At 36.0% G+C, this 19160-nt stretch overlaps 1 long non-coding RNA gene across 2 annotated transcripts in view; it reads left to right on the top strand.

Annotated features, from left to right (window-relative positions):
* Nucleotides 1–18473, top strand: part of LOC137636158 (uncharacterized) — a 40106-nt gene extending 21633 nt beyond the window's left edge. For both annotated transcript variants that reach the window (XR_011042973.1, XR_011042972.1), the window contains exons 3-5: nucleotides 6911–6996; nucleotides 11514–11669; nucleotides 15835–18473. This is a non-coding gene — a long non-coding RNA (uncharacterized lncRNA). The remainder of the gene's footprint in view (nucleotides 1–6910; nucleotides 6997–11513; nucleotides 11670–15834) is intronic.
* The last annotated feature ends 687 nt before the right edge of the window (nucleotides 18474–19160 follow it).

The raw sequence follows: 19160 nt of genomic DNA, 5'->3' as shown, positions 1-19160 counted from the left end.
GCTCGGGTAAAGTAACAGAAAAAAGAAAGATTGTCAGAGGTTAATGGAAATAGGGACAACCGTATGAATGGTGTAACATACATGAGACAGAAGTGATTATCGGGAATAAGAGGGTAGAGAATAGAGAGAGAGATGATGAAAAAGTGGAGGAATACTTGACAGAAGAATGACCTAAGTTGAGAAAATGGAACAGGGTTAGAGCAGTAAATAAGGGCACTCATCAGATAGAAGAAAGGTCAGTTTTAAGTTTGGCTGGTAAAAGATCTAGTAAATACTCGAGAGGTGCATACAACGTACAGGATTCTTCTATTATTATTATTATTATTATTACTATCCAAGCTACAACCCTAGTTGGAAAAGCAAGATGCTATAAGCCCAAGGGCTCCAACAGGGAAAAATAGCCCAGTGAGGAAAGGAAATAAGGAAATAAATAAATGAAGAGAACAAATTAACAATAAATCATTCTAAAATAAGTAACAACGTCAAAACAGACATGTCATATATAAACTATTAACAACAACAAAAACAAATATGTCATAAGTAAACTATAAAAAGACTCATGTCCGCCTGGTCAACAAAAAAAGCATTTGCTTCAACTTTGAACTTTTGAAGTTCTACTGATTCAACCACCCGATTCGGAAGATCATTCCACAACTTGGTCACAGCTGGAATAAAACTTCTAGAGTACTGCGTAGTATTGAGCAAAGAGTGATAATCCTGACAGATTACAGGAATATTGAAAAAATTGGGTTGGAAGAAGAGGTTCTGTTAGGTTTTGAGAATAAGCAGGTGTTAGAGGCTAAGGAAAAGGAATTACAGAGTTGCAGAGAAAACAATGTATATGAGGTGGATGATACTGTGCAAAAAGCTATATCCAGAAGGTGGATATTCACTGAGAAGTTTAAAAGGGGGGAGAAGATATGTAAGGCCAGGTTGGTTGCTAGACGCTTGGAAGAAAAAATGCCGAACTGGGAAAAAGATGCTCCTACAAAAAAAGATAAAATGAATTGTTATACGTTAGATGTGAAATCAGCATTTGTTCGCTACTACACCAAGAGAGACAAGGATGCAAAGGGAAACACGTGGGTAACACGCGGTAAGCACAAAAGATTGGGGAACACAAAGGGTCGCACAAGGTAAGAGAGAGCGCGGCGAGATGTTGATCACGCCGCGACCAGAAACTTACTGACGAGTCGACGACCTGAGCTAGCACGCTTCCCGACCCCGGGTCGCCTCGGCACATATCACACCGCCTGAGGTTGACCCCTTAGAAAATGGAAAGAGGGTAAACTATACAAAAAGCTGGTTGGTTAGGTAGAGTTACCAGTAACTTCTAAGAAGGTAGTTCTAAGTAAGTATGTTAGGAAAAATACAAATTACTTGAAAATTTGTGATATTCGCAGGGTGATCAAATACAGAGGAAAGTATATTTGAAACCACCAGTTGAAGGAGATTGGATTGGTTTATGGAAATGGAAGAAGACAGTTTGTGGGTTGAAGGATGCTACGAAAGCATAGTATTGCAAGGTAATGCGTGTGATGAAATTGGTTGGTATATTATGCTCTTATGTGGATGACTTTTTATGTGGATGACTTTTGCTATGGGGGGAATAAATGGTTCATACATACATACATATACCAAGGCACTTCCCGCAATTTTGGGGGGTAGCCGACATCAACAAATGAAACAAAAACAAAAAGGGGACCTCTACTCTCTACGTTCCTCCAGCCTAACAAGGGACTCAACCGAGTTCAGATGGTACTGCTAGGGTGCCACAGCCCACCCTCCCACATTATCCACCACAGATGAAGTCCCCTACTGCTGCTACCTCCGCGGTCATCTAAGGCATCGGAGGCAGCGGGGGCATATAAAATTTAGAATAGCGCCAACGTTATCCCTGCGTGTCGTAAGAGGCGACTAAGAGGGACGGGACGAGGTGGCTGGGAACTCCCTCTCCTGTATCTACATCCTGTGAGACATCGTATTGCAAGGTAATGCATGTAATGAAATTGGTAGTTATGTTATGCTCTCATGTGGAGGACTTTTGCTGTGGGGGGAATAAATGGTTCATGGAAAAGACAATTGGAAGGCTAAGAGAGAAATTTCAAGTGGGTGAACAAGAAAGTAAAAGTTTCAAGTACATAAAAGGAGGACAAAAATCAATTAATGGAAATATGTCAACTCTGTGAAGGAACCAGAAGCTAGACAATAGACTGGTAACAGAATACTAAGTCAGAAGGAACTAACAGTATAGGTTCGTGGTTGGACAGCTTAATTGGATATCTTTGCATACAATTCCTGAAATATCTTATAACGTACTGGTACATTTCACAAAACTCATCCCTTTACCCCCATGGACGTACCGGTACGTCCTTGCAAAAAAATGCTATAAAATTTTTTTTTTCATATTTTTGATAATTTTTTGAGAAAGTTCATGCATTTTTCAAGAGAATGAGACCAACCTGACCTCTCTATGTAAAAAATTAAGGCTGTTAGAGCAATTTAAAAAAAAATATACTGCAAAATGTGCTGGGGAAAAAATAACCCCTTGGGGGTTAAGGGTTGGAAATTTCCAAAGAGCCTGGGGGTAAAAGGGATAATTGGATATCTTTGCATACAATTCCTGAAATATCTTATAACATGAGTGAACTACGTAAGGCATAAGTAAATAGGCGATATTGGGATTAGTGAAGAAACAAGTAGTTTACATGATGTCACAGTGACGTCAGGTCGCGTGTTGTTGTTAGTGAAGGTTATTGTCGGAGAAGTGGTCATCTGATTGGATTCATTATGTTTGATCTATATTGGTGGTGGGCACGCTCTCTTGTCTGTATTGGTTCATATGTATCTAGTGATGGAATTGCTTTTGTCTTGACAAGCTGACATCAGATACATACGTACATATACCAAGGCACTTCCCCCAATTTTGGGGGGTAGCCAACATCAACAAATGAAACAAAACAAAAAAGGGGACCTCTACTCTCTACGTTCCTCCAGCCTAACAAGGGACTCAACCGAGTTCAGCTGGTACTGCTAGGGTGACACAGCCCAACCTCCCACATTATCCACCACAGATGAAGCTTCATAATGCTGAATCCCCTACTGCTGCTACCTCCACGGTCATCTAAGGCATTGGAGGCAGCAGCAGGGCCTACTGGAACTGCGTCACAATCGCTCTCCATTCATTCCTATTTTTAGCTCGCTCTCTTGCCTCTCTACTAAGGTAAAAATAGTAAATTTATCATAAGCAAGGGAAAAATGAGCCGTAATCAGAGAAAGGGATCGAATGTAGTACTGTCTGGCCATTCAAAAGACCCAATAACACCAGCGGTATTATCTCAACGGGGAGCTGGAGCCCTGGCCAAGCCGTCCCTTTTCTTTTAGGATTGGTTGAATCCTTTTCCGGTTCGTGCTATATCGATTCCCTACTTCAAGAGGCTGATGATTTATTTTATATTCATTGTTCATTACTTCTCTTGTAGTTTATTTCCATATTGCCTTTCTTTTATTGGGCTATTTTTCCTTGTTGGAGCCCTTGGACTTATCGCATCCTGCTTTTTCAACCAGGCTTGTAGCTTAGCTAGTAATAATACTCTAGTGCTATAGTATGGTATTGTTCTGTCGTATATCCAAACTAATAGATAAACTAGCTGTTATGGCACCACCAGCCACCTGTTGAGAAACTACCACTAGAGAGTTATGGGGTCCTTTGACTGGCCAGACATTACTACATTGGATCCTTCTCTCTGGTTACGGTTCTTTCCCTTTGCCTACACATACACCGAATAGTCTGGCCTATTCTTTTCAGATTCTCCTCTTATCCTCATACACCTGACAACACTTGAGATTACCAAACAATTCTTCTTCACCCAAAGGGTTAGCTACTGCACTGCAATTGTCCAGTGGTTACTTTCCTCTTGGTAAGGGTAGAAGAGACTCTTTTAGCTTTGGTAAGCAGCTCTTCTAGGAGGACACTCAAAATTCAAACCATTGTTCTCTAGTTTTGGGTAGTGCCATAGCTTCTGTACCATGGTCTTCCACTGTCTTGGGTTAGAGTTCTCTTGCTTGGGGGAACACTCGGGCACACTATTCTGTCTTATCTCTCTTCGTCCTGTTTTGTTAAAGTATTTTTAGTTTATATAGGAAATATTTATATCAATGTTACTGTTTTTAAAATATTTAATTTTTCATAGTTTCCTTTCCTTACTGGGCTATTTTCCTTGTTGGGGCCCCTGGGTTTATAGTATCTTGCTTTTCCAACTAGGGTTGTAGCTTAGCAATTAATAATAATATATTTTGCTTTTATCCCTTTGCAAGTGGAGATACCTTAACGTGGTGAAAGGGTTTGCGTGTTGCCACGATCAGCAAGGCTGTATTAGTCAGGGCCTGCCATAGTAGGTTGGTTTGCTGTGAGCGTTCAGACGAAAATCTCCCAGTACCAATCTGCACTGGCCAGCGTTGTGATGAAAACTGGGCGAATGCCAGACGTGAGTTGATGTCTTGAGGCCTATGTCCGGTAGTGGACGAGAAATGGATGCATTTGTTGTTTTTATCTCTTTAAAGTATTGCTTCTGCTGCATCAAAGCATAAGCGTCAGTTTTGGTGGGGACTTTGCCGTTACTAATATGCCAGGATGATTTGTTGATCTTTGTCTTCGAGCTCATTAAATCATTCGAGAAAATCTCCATTTTAGTTTGTTTTCTGTTGTACATACATACATACATATACCAAAGGCACTTCCCCCAATTTTGGGGGGTAGCCGACATCAACAAATGAAACAAAACAAAAAAGGGGACCTCTACTCTCTACGTTCCTCCAGCCTAACCAGGGAGTCAACCGATTTCAGCTGGTACTGCTAGGGTGCCACAGCCCAACCTCCCACATTATCCACCACAGATGAAGATTCATAATGCTGTTGTAGGAGGAAAATTCAACCTCCTTAGATGGTTGTTTTGAAGGTATAGCCATAATACCTTATTAGATGTCGTTAACTTATTCTAAGAGATGAGACTAGCGCTGTGACTTTTCATACAACCTACCTTCATTTTATGAAAACCAGTTTACCTACCAATTTTTTTTTAGTCATTACTTTTACCCGGTTTTTCAGTTAATATGCTGTTCCCATTCCCTTACTTCCTTTCCTCACTGGGCTACTTTCCTAGTTAGAGCTCTTATGCTTGTAGCATTCTGCTTTTCAAACTATGGTTGTAGCTTGGCTAGTAATAATGATAATAAGCTTCCATGTGAAATACAGTACTTCATTGTTGAACTATAGAAACCCACATAAGGTTGTGTAAAACTTTTTATATGGAATTGATTTAAATGGGTGATACAGTACTTAACCCTTTAACCCCCAGGCTCTTTGGAAATTTCCAACCCTTAACCCCCAGGGGTTTATTTTTTTCCCAGCACATTTTGTAGTATATTTTTTTGAAATTGCTCTAACAGCCTTAATTTTTGTCATAGAGAGGTCAGGTTGGTCTCATTCTCTTGGAAAATGCCTGAATTTTTTTCAAGAAATTATCAAAAATATGAAAAAAAAAATTTTTATAGCATTTTTTTGCAAGGACGTACCATTACGTCCATGGGGGTAAAGGGATGGCTTTTGTGAAACGTACCAGTACATCCTTTTGGGGGTAAAAGGGTTAAGGCATCTACTTAACTTCCTTGCTTGGCTCTTTTCTTTCATCTTCCTGTTCAATGTATCTTAACTTGTCAATGCCTAGTGGCCTCCCTATTTGTAGTTTATGATAGTGTTTATATGTCCAGAACTCTTTCAGGTAAACAGCTTATTTGTTTTAATATTTTGGAATTTCCTTTGGTATAATTTGGTATCCTTGGGTTCAGTTGCCTGGCCTTGGTGTTGCTTTTTTAGTAGTTTTAAATCCCTTCTTTTTGCATCAAGAAGTAATTGTCTTGAGAGACGTTGTACAGCATGCAGGCGTTTCCTGTAGGTTGCATGACGGCACCAGATGGGGTCTCGTATAATTGTCCTATTGCATTTTATTTCTTTTTCATAAAGATAGTAAATTCTGCCGCTGTGTTTCCTTGATATTCATTACTAATAACATGTCCTCCATCTTGTGTTTCCTCTGTTTTGAGTCTTCAAGTGGCAAAGCATTTGTTGCTGCTGTATGATGACATCTTTTTATGCGTTGTTTTAAATTTTGGGAAATTTTAAATGTGTGATTGGGAAAGAAATGTTAACTAGACTGGAGTGTCTCTCCCTAGTGTAATACTGTATTTTTGGGTCTGTATTTGAAGTAAATCCCAATCCAACTGCACTGGCCTCACCCATCATCATCATCTCCTCCTACGCCCATTGACGCATAGGGCCTCGGTTAGATCTCGCCAATCGTCTCTATCTTGAGCTTTTAATTCAATACTACTCCATTCATCATCTCCTACTTTGCGCTTCATAGTCCTCAGCCATGTAGCCTGGGTCTTCCAACTCTTTTGGTGCCTTGTGGAGCCAAGCTGAACATTTGGTGAACTAATCTCTCTTGGGGAGTGTGAAAAGTGCACCACTAACCTTACTGACATTTGAAAATATCAGTTTCTACTTTTGTTTTTGTGAAACATGTAAAACAATGGCAATATTTTATAGTTTATAGGAGAGATTTTTTACTCTTGAATACATGCCTCATTTAAGAACCATCTTGGCATTGCAAATCTGGTATTTTGAATCATTCTGTGAATACACATGCTGTCACAACCCATAGCACTACAGTAGTTTGCTTTTAGTTTTTTCATAATACTCATTAGTCATCATTATATCTTATTGTGCCAACATTATATTCACTGTATGGCGGCCTAATTACATACATAGTCACAAATCTGTACAGAATGGCCCCTGTTCACACCCATTAGTGTAACCTAATCACTAAATTGGAATTTTCTACTTTCACAGGGTTGCTGCCGTGAAGCTGCTAGTCTTCCAGTTCGTAGGATGGATATGAGGAAATGTGTAAACAGAGATAAGAGAAGATAAGTATTGTAAGTACTGATGAATTTGGTGATTATAATAGTGGATATTTTAGAATTATTAATTCAGTTATACAGTTAGGGTACATGTACCAATATGTACTCAAAATATCATGGACTTTTTTTACTCTGCAGACTATGTCTGTCTTACAAATAGCATAATGAATATGATTTTTATACAGTCTATGAAGAAAGGGTTTTAGTTTCATGTTATGGAAAAAAAATTATAGATATTGCAAACCCATGCTGAAGAAATGGTCATGAAATTTGGTGCGCACCTATTATCAAGGCATGCCCAATGTGTACGCTCCCCTGTCCAATAGGTACTCTTTCACTCTTATCTCTTAGGGGGTTCTTGCTACACAAGCCTCCTTTGGATATCCATCCATCCATATACCAAGGCACTTCCCCCAATTTTGGGGGGTAGCCGACATCAACAATGAAACAAAACAAAAAGGGGACCTCTACTCTCTATGTTCCTTCAGCCTAATCAGGGACTCAACCGAGTTCAGCTGGTACTGCTAGGATGCCACAGCCCAACCTCCCACATTTCCACCACAGATGAAGCTTCATAATGCTGACTCCCCTACTGCTGCTACCTCCGCGGTCATCTAAGGCACCGGAGGATATGCTAGACTTTATTCAATGCTTTATTTGCTCGCCTATGATTCAAAGAGTTTCGTTTGCTTTATAACGGCTTCCATGTGAAATTTATTGGAAAAAGTCATGAAAAAGCAAAATATGTGATTAACATGTTTCCATCTTGTAAATGAAATGTATTGCTTGAATAACATGAATACATAATACAAAATAGATATACTTGATAATGTATGTGTAGGGGAAGGCTTATACATATGAAAAATGTAGAGAGTACAGTCAGAGAAAAAAAATAGGAAAAAAAATTATTGTATTTTTTTTTTCAACAAAACATGGTACTGTATTATATCATATTCTTTGAAGTATCACCTCTATTTTAATTATACACCTAGCAACTATATGAGATTAACTTTTCGCATAAACAAAAGTGGTTTTGAAAGAAAAATGAGCAAACTGCTACTTTACTAGAATAAAAGAAATATCCGCATAGTTATCTATAGAGTAAAAAAAATAATAGTATTGTTTGACCCGAGAATTCTTTGCCACTTCCCATAGGAATCAATGTGGTATATTAACTAAATACAAGAGATCCCGAGGAAGCGACACCAAAAGACCGCATACACACCCGTCAGGGAGCGCCAACAAAGTGGCTGAGATAAAACCCAACAAGGTTATTGAATGAACGTGTGTCGCTACCTAGAAATCCCAAGCAGACAAATATAATACTCAATTTAGGAGCATGGATCTTCAAAATGCCTGACATTTTCTCAAACATAAAATAACACAGAGCTACGAAAAACACGTCCGAACGTTCACGGGTGCTAACAAGGAATGATGGGAGAAGGATTGGTGGTGGTGGTGGGGGGGGGGGGGGGGCAGTGGCTGTAGTGAACGACACCTCGTAGTAGCGGAGGATTTTGAGGAGGGAGAAGTCTGATTGGAAAGGGACCTCTGGTAGTGGTATCACTCGCCCCAGTTTTAATACCGACACCCTTTAGGGGTGAGCGAGCTGGATATATTCCTAGCATTCCATGCAACTTTTTTCTCTGGTATATTTAGCAGTATTTATACCTTTGAAATGGTGCTTTAAGGAGCATTTCACTAGGCGACACAGGTTGAGCCCAGAAATAGATTTTTCCTTCGTCAAAATCCCTTTATACTAGCACTTACAAAAAATACACATTATAACTGAAATTCTTTGGATAGTTTGAAAATGAACCTGAAAATCTTTTAGCATTGATTCATATTAACTTTGCAAAGTGGGAGATAAGTATTGTTTTTATAATAGATGGATATAAAAACCCATATAAACGATTTCTATGTACTTGTTCTGGGTTTCCAAGAACATCTAACTCGTCTCGGTGATGTGGATAGGACATTTCTTCCATTTCTGGCATTATGTAAAAGCCAGCTCTCTTTTCTTTCAGAAATGACACTTCTTAGCCACCTTCATCTACCTTTATGACTCTGGCAATGTAGACCTCAAAGGAGGATGTCTTTTCTACCTTTGCTAGACGATGTTTCTTTTTCAACTTTTACTCCAACCCAAGAATTTTCTTTGGGTACCTCAAGGGGAATGTTAAAATCAGAGTTGTCTCTTTCATAATCAAAGCTCTCATCTGAACTATCATGGCAACTCAAGACTTCGTCATTTGATGATTCACTTGTTCTACTAGCATAGGAAGGCCCTGCTACTGCCTTACTATCTCCATGCAGTTCTTCGTCTTCAAGTATAGTATCTTCATCACTTGTATTTTTTTCAACTCTTTTCCTCTTTTGCTGTGATACAGAACCTTTCTTTCTTGTTGTTTTTGCTAGTGTTCTCTCTTCATCATCTGTATCTGTTTGTACTTGATTCTTCTTTCTTTGTTATTGAACCTTTCCTGCCCATTGGTTTCACTGTCTTTTTGCTTGATTCTTTCTTTTCTTTTTTTTTCATTATTTTTTTTCAAATTCCTTAGCCATCTTCAGTCATGATATGGAAAACACTGTCCATCACATTTCTTCTCACCTTTTTAATTTGTTGAACAGAAACTTATGGTCTATTAAAGTTATTAGTCCTGGTCTAGATATTAATCTCTGGCACCATCGATCAATTAGTTCATTATGCATGTTGCATAAGATTTTTCATAACTCTGACCATCCTTTACATTCAGATCTCCCTGGACAATTCTATCCTGTTCGTAATACTAGGCAGGCAGTTAATTCTAATAGCCAGGCCTTCTCCATCATAAGACTCAATACTACGCAGTACTCTAGAAGTTTTATTCCAGCTGTTACCAAGTTGTGGAATGATCTTCCTAATCGGGTTGTTGAATCAGTAGAACTTCAAAAGTTCAAAGTTGGAGCAAATGCTTTTTTGTTGACCAGACGGACACGAGTCTTTTTATAGTTTATATATGACATTTTTGTTGTTGACGTTGTTAATAGTTTATATATGATATATCTCTTTTGACATTACTTTTTTTAGAATGATTTATTGTTAATTTGTTCTCTTCAGTTATTTATTTCCTTGTTTCCTTTCCTCACTGGGCTATTTTTCCCTATTGGAGCCCCTGGGCTTATAGCATCTTGCTTTTCCAATTAGGGTTGTAGCTTGGATAGTAATAATAATAATAATAATAGATATTAATCTTTGGCACCGTCGTTCAATTAGTTCCTTATGCATGTTGCATAAGATTTTTCATAATTCTGACCATCCTTTACATTCAGATCTTCTTGGACAGTTCCATCCTGTTCGTAATACTAGGCAGGCAGTTAATTCTAATAGTCAGGCCTTCTCCATCATGAGGCTCAATACTGCACAGTACTCTAGAAGTTTTATTCCAACTGTGACCAAGTAGTGGAATGAATCAGTAGAACTTAAAAAGTTCAAACTTGCAGCAAATATTTTTATGTTGAACAGGCTGACATAAGTCTTTTTTATAGTTTATATATATGAAGTATGTTTCAATGTTAATGTTTTTAATATATTTTATTCTAATGGTTCATTACTATTTATATCGGTTATTTCCTTATTCCTGTCCTCTCTGGGCTCTTTTTCCTTATTGGAGCCCTTGGGCTTATAGCATCTTGCTTTTCCAAGTAGGATTGTAGCTTAGCTATTTATATTGATAATAATAATGATAATGCTTTTAGAGTGGACAGCTCGTGAACCCTGATTGTGAACAGACAGATATCCAGGCACGATGTGCTGGTGATAGAAGAGCTAAACTTCCCTTGTTTTAAATGTGAGAATTAGATAAGGGTATCTATTTGGTCTGTTAGTTGAACACTGCTTAATTTATTGAATTCGTAAACAGAATTAAGAGAAGTAAGATAAACATATTAAATTTTGATATTAACGTCATGAATATGAGTAAGACGTAGTAAGGTAAAATCTAATTATTATTATTATTACTATCCAAGCTACAACCCTAGTTGGAAAAGCTAGATGCTATAAGCCCAGGGGCCCCAATAGGGAAAAATAGCCCAGTGAGGAAAGGAAATAAGGAAATAAATGAAGAGAACAAATTAACAGTAAATCATTCTAAAAAAGGCAACAACGTCAAAACAGATGTCATATATAAACTATTAACAACATCAAAAACAAATATGTCATATAAACTATAAAAAGACTCATGTCCGCCCGGTCAACAAAAAAGCATTTGCTCCAACTTTGAACTTTTGAAGTTCTACTGATTCAACTACCCGATTAGGAAGATCATTCCACAATTAATGTTATACACATTACACCTATAAAGTTAAACTTAGTCTACGATAGCTGATATGTGGAGATTGTAAGCTACATGGGATAGGAGGAATTATGTAAGGGATTTTCCAAGATAGCTCAAACGATAATGCTCGATTTTTGTCTGCATTGATTGTGAAGATGTATCAATCTTCAGTGTCTGCAATTTTTGCATGTAGCTGATTGAATTTAAATTTTACAGGCGCTGTTCTAATTTGGATGTCAAGGACGAGCTTCTAACTGCATCATTGGAGATCAAACTCGAGCTTCTAACTGTATCATTGGAGATCAAACTCGAGCTTCTAACTGCATCATTGGAGATCAAACTCAAACCATTTAGTTCGTGACTTTATTTGAGGTAAGAGTAACGGGATACTTTTTTACTTCTAAAGATAATGGAGTAATGTAAAGTTTAATCATGAGTAATATGCAAGATGGGAACAAAGCCAGTAGTAAATTTCTATTGCAATTGACAATTGTACTTCTAAAGATAAAGGAGTACTGTAATGTAAAGTTTAATCATGAGGAATATGCAAGATGGGAACAAAGCCAGTAGTAAATTTCTATTGCAATTGACAATTGAGAACAAATCAGATATGTAATTATATGTAATTCAGGATTCCAAAGTGTTTGTGTGATCATCATGGCGAGGTAGGATTTGGCTTGCCAGTGAACTATTGGGTTTGGACCACTGTAGTTCTGGTGTGGATTTGGAAGGAGATTGAGGCATCTATATAATGTCCAACAGATAGAATAATAGCGTAAATCTATATACCTGGTTAAGGTGACCAGAAATATGCATCTTCAATAATTACTTTTTCTTAGAATAAGTAGTTATTCAATAATACGTTCAATTAATATATTACAAGTGGTAGATTGTGATGATACATACATATACCAAGGCACTTTCCCCAATTTTGGAGGGTAGCTGACATCAACAATGAAACAAAAACAAAAAAAGGGGACCTCTACTCTCTACGTTCCTCCCAGCCTAACAAGAGACTCAACCGAGTTCAGATGGTACTGCTAGGGTGCCACAATGAATTTAATATCTCCTTTGATACTGATCCGAGTTAAACTGCTTTATTTTAATTACTGCGTAAATAGTAACCTTCACTAGACTTTAAGTCTTCTTTAATATCAATTTGTATAAAGTTTGTCTTAGTTATTCCTTCGTTTCAAGATCTTGCGTGCCATTTAGTCTAGCCGAGCACTGATCACATCTCTTATATTTCTTATTTCATAGACTGAAGAGAGTTATCCTACCATCACTTATACATCAGGTTTGAATTCTCACGAACATTCATTGATTATGAATAAGCATTTGAATGTGTAAATTACCCAATTATAAGGTTTTTAAAAAAAGTTTTATCACTCCAATTTGTAAAACTGTTATCTGGAGTTTTTTTTTATTTGCTTAAATGCATTTATATTTATATTCTCGAGATTTGTACTTGACTGATAAGAGTATGATGCCCTGAATACCCAGAAGCAAGAGAAGGTGCTGGCATGACGAGCTAAGAAAATTTGCTGGTATAAACTGGCATGGAGTAAAGGAAGCTCTGGGTGATAGGAGGATAGATGTGAGCGAGGCAAGAGTACGTGCTAGAAATAGGAATGAATGGCGAGCGATTGTGACGCAGTTCTGGTAGGCCCTGCTGCTTCCTCCGATGCCTTAGATGACCGCGGAGGTAGCAGCAGTAGGGGATTCAGCATTATGAAGCTTCATCTGTGGTGGATAATGTGGTAGGGTGGGCTGTGACACCCTAGCAGTACCAGCTGAACTCGGTTGAGTCCCTTGTTAGGCTGGGAGGAACGTAGAGAGTAGAGGTCCCCTTTTTGTTTTTGTTTATTTTTTGATGTCGGCTACCCCCCAAAATTGGGGAAAGTGCCTTGGTATATGTATGTATGTATAAACTGGCATGAAAAGACCATAAAAGTTTCAATGGCCACTCATGAATGGCAGAGGCAAGAGAGAGCGATATTCCCCTAGAAAGCAGAACTATGTCCTAGACACTGATCAAATATACGTACACATATGATAATTTGAATGTGTGTAAATTACCCAGAAGTTTACTTTACTGTAGAGACATCTCATGTTGTTACAGGATTGTTGTTGATATATAAGGTTTGTAGTTAGTAGATTAACAAAGTCTAGGCCAGTGGTTCCCAACCTTTTTCCTGTCATTTCCCCCCTGCACCCAGTGCAACCCTCCAGATTTCCCCCTTCATGTGTATGAGGGAAAGAGTAGTTGAAACACACTGTGACGACTTACTAATTTATTTTTCCATTATACAAATATACTGATAAACAAATAGTTACAGAGGGATAGAGAGCGGTTAGTAACAACTAACCACATAGCCATAGAGCTATGCGGTTAGTTGTTACTAACCGCTCTCTATCCATTTTACTCTGTAACTATTTGTTTATCAGTATATGAAGAGCGGCTAGTAGCAAAATAAAAAGACTTTGGGTTATTTTTCTACTTCAAAATTGAATTAGTGAGAAGGTTGAGGCTGTTTCTTGTGTACCAGTGTATCAATATCAGGGCTCGTTTTGGCATCTGATATTTTTCTAGTTAGTAGGTAGTGTAATTATTTCCCCCTGGTAGCTTCAAATTTCCTCCCAGGGGGAAATTTCCCCCAGGTTGGGAACCACTGGTCTAGGCGTTATGGCATGATAGGTTGAATATTTTGATGCTGCAGGGGTTAGCCAATACAGTAAAACAGTATTTATATTCAGTGGTTTATATTAAAACCATTTATTTAAGGTGTGACACTTTAGCTACAATCCTAACTATGGTAGATTATTCATTGGATAAATATAAATGTTTAACATTGAGTAGCTATATGTTATTAAGTGGTTTATGTTAAAACCATTTATTCAAAGTGTGACACTTTAGCTACACTCCTAACTATGGTCGATTATTCATTCGATAAATATAAATGTTAACATTGAGTAGCTATATGTTATTCAGTGGTTTATGTTAAAACCATTTATCTAAAGTGTGACACTTTAGCCACACTCTTAACAATGGTCGATTATTCATTGGATAAATATATATGTTAACATTGAGTAGCTATGTTATTCAGTGGTTTATATTAAAACCATTTATTTAAAGTGTGACACTTTAGCTACAATCCTAACTATGGTAGATTATTCATTGGATAAATATAAATGTTTAACATTGAGTAGCTATATGTTATTAAGTGGTATATGTTAAAACCATTTATTCAAAGTGTGACACTTTAGCTACACTCCTAACTATGGTCGATTATTCATTGGATAAATATAAATGTTAACATTGAGTAGCTATATGTTATTCAGTGGTTTATGTTAAAACCATTTATCTAAAGTGTGACACTTTAGCCACACTCTTAACAATGGTCGATTATTCATTGGATAAATATATATGTTAACATTGAGTAGCTATGTTATTCAGTGGTTTATATTAAAACCATTTATTTAAAGTGTGACACTAGCTACACTCTTAACTATGGTCGATTATTCATTGGATAAATATGAATGTTAACATTGAGTAGCTATATTTTAAATGGGTTTATGTTAAAACCATTTATTTAAAGTGTGACACTTTTGCTACACTCCTAACTATGGTCGATTATTCATTGGATAAATATAAATGTTAACATTGAGTGGCTATATGTTAAATGGATTTAGATTATAGCTGTCCCTTGGTTTATATTAGAACAGGTTTATTGGTTGATGTAGGATACATTAGCAAAGGTTCAGTGGTTTTTGTTAAAACCATTTATTTAAAGTGTGACATTTAGCTACATTCCTAACTATGGTCGATTATTCATTGGATAAATATAAATGTTAACATTGAGTAGCTATATGTTATTCAGTGGTTTATGTTAAAACCATTTATTCAAAGTGTGACACTTTATCCACACTCCTAACTATGGTAGATTTTTCATTGGATAAATATAAATGTTAACATTGAGTAGCTATAGGTTAAATGGATTTAGATTATAACTATCCCTTAGTTTATATTAGAACAGGTTTATTGGTTGATGTAGGATACATTAGCAAAAGTATTGATATTACAGTTAGGCAAGGGATTCTATTCCATAGTTTAACCATACAATTCAGTGCATTTGGGCAGTAAATGTGTAAGGGATCAGTATGTAGATTTAAAGAGTTTGGTTGTAAAAGTCACTGGATTAATTCAGTGGTTAAATGAAAAATTTGAAACAGCATTTAAGACTGACTTTGGTATTTCTTGAGTGCTTATTACAAATTATTATTTTATCTTATTTTATTGGAATAAGTGGCCAGTTTATTCTACAGATCTCTAGCTGTGTTATTGATTTATTTTATTGGAATAAGTGGCCAGTTTATTCTCTAGATCTCTAGCTGTATTAGTGATTTATTTTATTTTATTGGGATAAGTGGCCAGTTTATTCTATAGATCTCTAGCTATATTAGTGTCCAGAAAATTTTATTGTGTAGTAAAATATTCATCCATATGTCGAACTAATATTTCACTTTTTTTCCACAGGATTGAAGAGCCCAAGGCAAGAAGAGAGGAATTCTTGAAGGAAGATATAAATGTTATTGGAGTCTCTACAACTGCTGTCAACAATCCAAGAGCTTCCAAGGATGAAAAATTTATTTTAACCATAAATTGAACTGAAGTGTTGGAGGTCCCCTGAAGGTGGCAATCTGTCCAGTCTTCAAAGATGATTTGTTTAGTTAATGCTTCTGTAAAGGAAGATTCCTTTAGAAAGTTCAACTTCATTTTAATAAGTCTTATATCCCAAATGTTCCTTGTTCTTGACCAAATCTATTCAAATAGTTCAATCTGAAATCTTTTCAAATGAGAATCTACAGTAATTTCTTCTATGAACATTTACTTTCAACCAGTCAATTTAGTCTTAAAATTTGATTAATTTCTTTAATCATTATTCAGTCTGATCTTAGCACTTCATATGGTCAACATTTTCAAAATTGTTTTTTTATAGCATGAACATTTGAAATATTTTGCGTTTTAAGCTCTGAAAGAATTTAAAGTTATGATATTTTAAGCTTTTTGATCATTTAAGAACATCTGAATATTCCTACGAAGTTTCTTGAAGTTAAATTAGCCTTAGAGCAAGGAAGTAGTTTTAGGTTTTAAGTTTGTTCAAACCTACAAGGAACAAAATTGATATAAGCTACAGTAATTGATTGTAATTGTTTTGTATAATAAGGTTTGTAATTAACAAAGCAGAGAGGTATGAAATAATTTAAAACCTTGTAGTCATGAAAATGAATTTGATCACTACTGTAAATGTATTTTTTAAAAATGTCCTAGGGACTTTCATATCAGAGAAAATATATAAATATCATTGAAATTATTCCCTCATATTTTCTATCAATTTAAAGTCTAGACTCTAGAATTATTTCCTCATATTTTATTTTATCAATTTAAAGTCTAGAGTTTTCTCTAGACCAGAAATGTCAAACTTGTGACCTGCAGGCCAAATGTGGTCCTTGAGATGACTAGATTTTTCAACTGTATAATTGTTATAACTGAAGAAATGTAACTCCAGTAAACTGTTAAGATGGACCAAAATGTATTTTGGGCAAACTAGGATGAACTACAAAAAAAAAAACTTTATTTTTCAGTCTTGCCAATGAATAATTACCTAATCTTTGATGGTCCTCGAGACCATATTCAAGTTGATAATTGGCCCTCGAAAGGAATTTGAGTGTGACATTCCTGTTCTAGACTTATCAATGAGGAATATTATCTGTGAATTTATATAACTATTTTAAACAATTTATCAGTACGTGTGAATGCTGGATTATTAGATTTATGTTTAACACTCTAACTTCTAAAACCTATTATTTGTATCATTTAAAAATTCTTGGAACTGTAACTTCAAACCATTTCTTTAATTATTCTTCTGCTTTCGTAACTCAACCCATTTAGACTTTGTTTATAGTTTATTTTAACGATTAAATGAATCTTTCAGTTTGAGGTTAGCTAATTTCTGTAATATTACTTATATCAATTCTATTCCATAACTTTTAGTTGGTACTTATATCAATTCTATTCCATAACTTTTAGTTGGCCTAACTTATGTCTGCGGAGTTCGTGATTTCGAAGTTGGTTTCCGCATTAATAGCGAACAAATAATAATACCAATTCCCTAATATCGCAAGAGGGTCTGCCCCCCTCTTTTATTCTTCTCCTGTACCTCTCTTTCTCCCTATTTCCTTAATCTTTCCCATCCCGAGTACCTGCCTTTGAGCTTTAAACGGGATTGTATCCAGGGGTACTCTTCCTTTCCCCATATTCCCCACTTCCCTATTCTTATTATTGTTGTTGTTGCATCTAAGACATTAATAATAATAATACCAATTCCCCAATATCGCAAGAGGGTCTGCCCCTCTCTTTTATTCTTCTCCTGTACTTCTCTTTCTCCCTATTTCCTTAATCTTTCCCTTCCCGAGTACCTGCCTTTGAGCTATGAACTGGATTGTATCTAAGGGTACTCTTCCTTTCCCTATATTCCCCACTTCCCTATTATTATTATTGTTGTTGAAGCACATTCAGAATAGGCTAAAATCTCACTCAGTTCAAACTTGCATTGTCTATCCCTGTACTGTAGTAGAAGCATTGATCTCATAACTATCTTTATTCAATTAATTGCTAAAGAGAATCTTGTGAAGTCCATCTATATTGATCTCATAACTATCTTTATTCAATTAATTGCTAAAGAGAATCCTGTCAAGTCCATCTATATTGATCTCATAACTATCTTTATTCAAATAATTGCTAAAGAGAATCCTGTCAAGTCCATCGATCAGATTCAATAAGAAATTGACTTAGTTCCTGCTTGAATATTTGTCTTCAGTGTTTTTCATTTATAAACTTATAGTTTAAAACCTTTATCAGTCCGTAATATAACGTTAATATTGATTGTTTCCTATTTTGATTAGTTTTGATTGTTATGCGATGCCATAAACCAGTGAGAATTAAAGTTAAATTAATTATCAAAGCCATTTTGAAATCCTGTTTACATAATGGTATCTGATTGAGATCTGTTGAATTTCTGATATTACCACATAGAAATTGCGTATTAAATCTCTCTCTCTCTCTCTCTCTCTCTCTCTCTCTCTCTCTCTCTCTCTCTCTCTCTCTCTCTCTCTCTCTCTCTCTATGCAATTCAGGTTTTTAGTAAGTTCCAGTTCTGTTGAAGAAAAAAATAGTGTTTTAATTTCAATAAAGTAAAGACGTCATTTTTATCCATTCTCAACTGATTTTATTCTTAAAATTTACTTTTAATATAAATTTAATTACATTTTCAAAATAAAAAAATTTAGTTTTTCAGTAAGTTCCCGTTCTGTTGAAGAAAAAAATAGTGTTTTAATTTCAATAAAGTAAAGACGTCCTTTTTTGTCCAATATTCTCCATTTCTTTTCTTCTCAGAATTTACTTTTAATATAAATTAAATTACACTTTTAGAATAAATATTGTTTGTGGAACATTACAGCAGTCACACAAGACCCTTGTTCAAAATAGCTGAGAAATTGTCCTAAACTTGAAGTTTTTAGAATTATTAGTTTTGAATAGTAGGCCTTAGAATGACCACTGTTTTTTGCTAAAAGAATAAGTGATTTTAAGCAATGTCTCTCGATATTACATGTAATGACCTTAAGTGATCTGCTTCATATAAATAGTTGCCCAATATAGGTCAAGTGACTTGATTGAAAGACTTCATGACACAAGGAAGATCAACGATTCAGTTTATGTATCTGGGAATAAATTGTTAAATTCTTTAGTTTTTAAAAAGTTGTTTGAAGTTAATAGTAGAGTTATAAGAGGATGAGTTGTTG

The sequence above is a fragment of the Palaemon carinicauda genome, unplaced genomic scaffold (genome assembly GCF_036898095.1).
Source record: "Palaemon carinicauda isolate YSFRI2023 unplaced genomic scaffold, ASM3689809v2 scaffold242, whole genome shotgun sequence".
NCBI classification, from domain to species: Eukaryota; Metazoa; Arthropoda; class Malacostraca; order Decapoda; family Palaemonidae; genus Palaemon; species Palaemon carinicauda.
The sequence above is the reverse complement of the archived record's forward strand: the minus strand, read 5'-3'. Positions and strand labels throughout refer to the sequence as shown.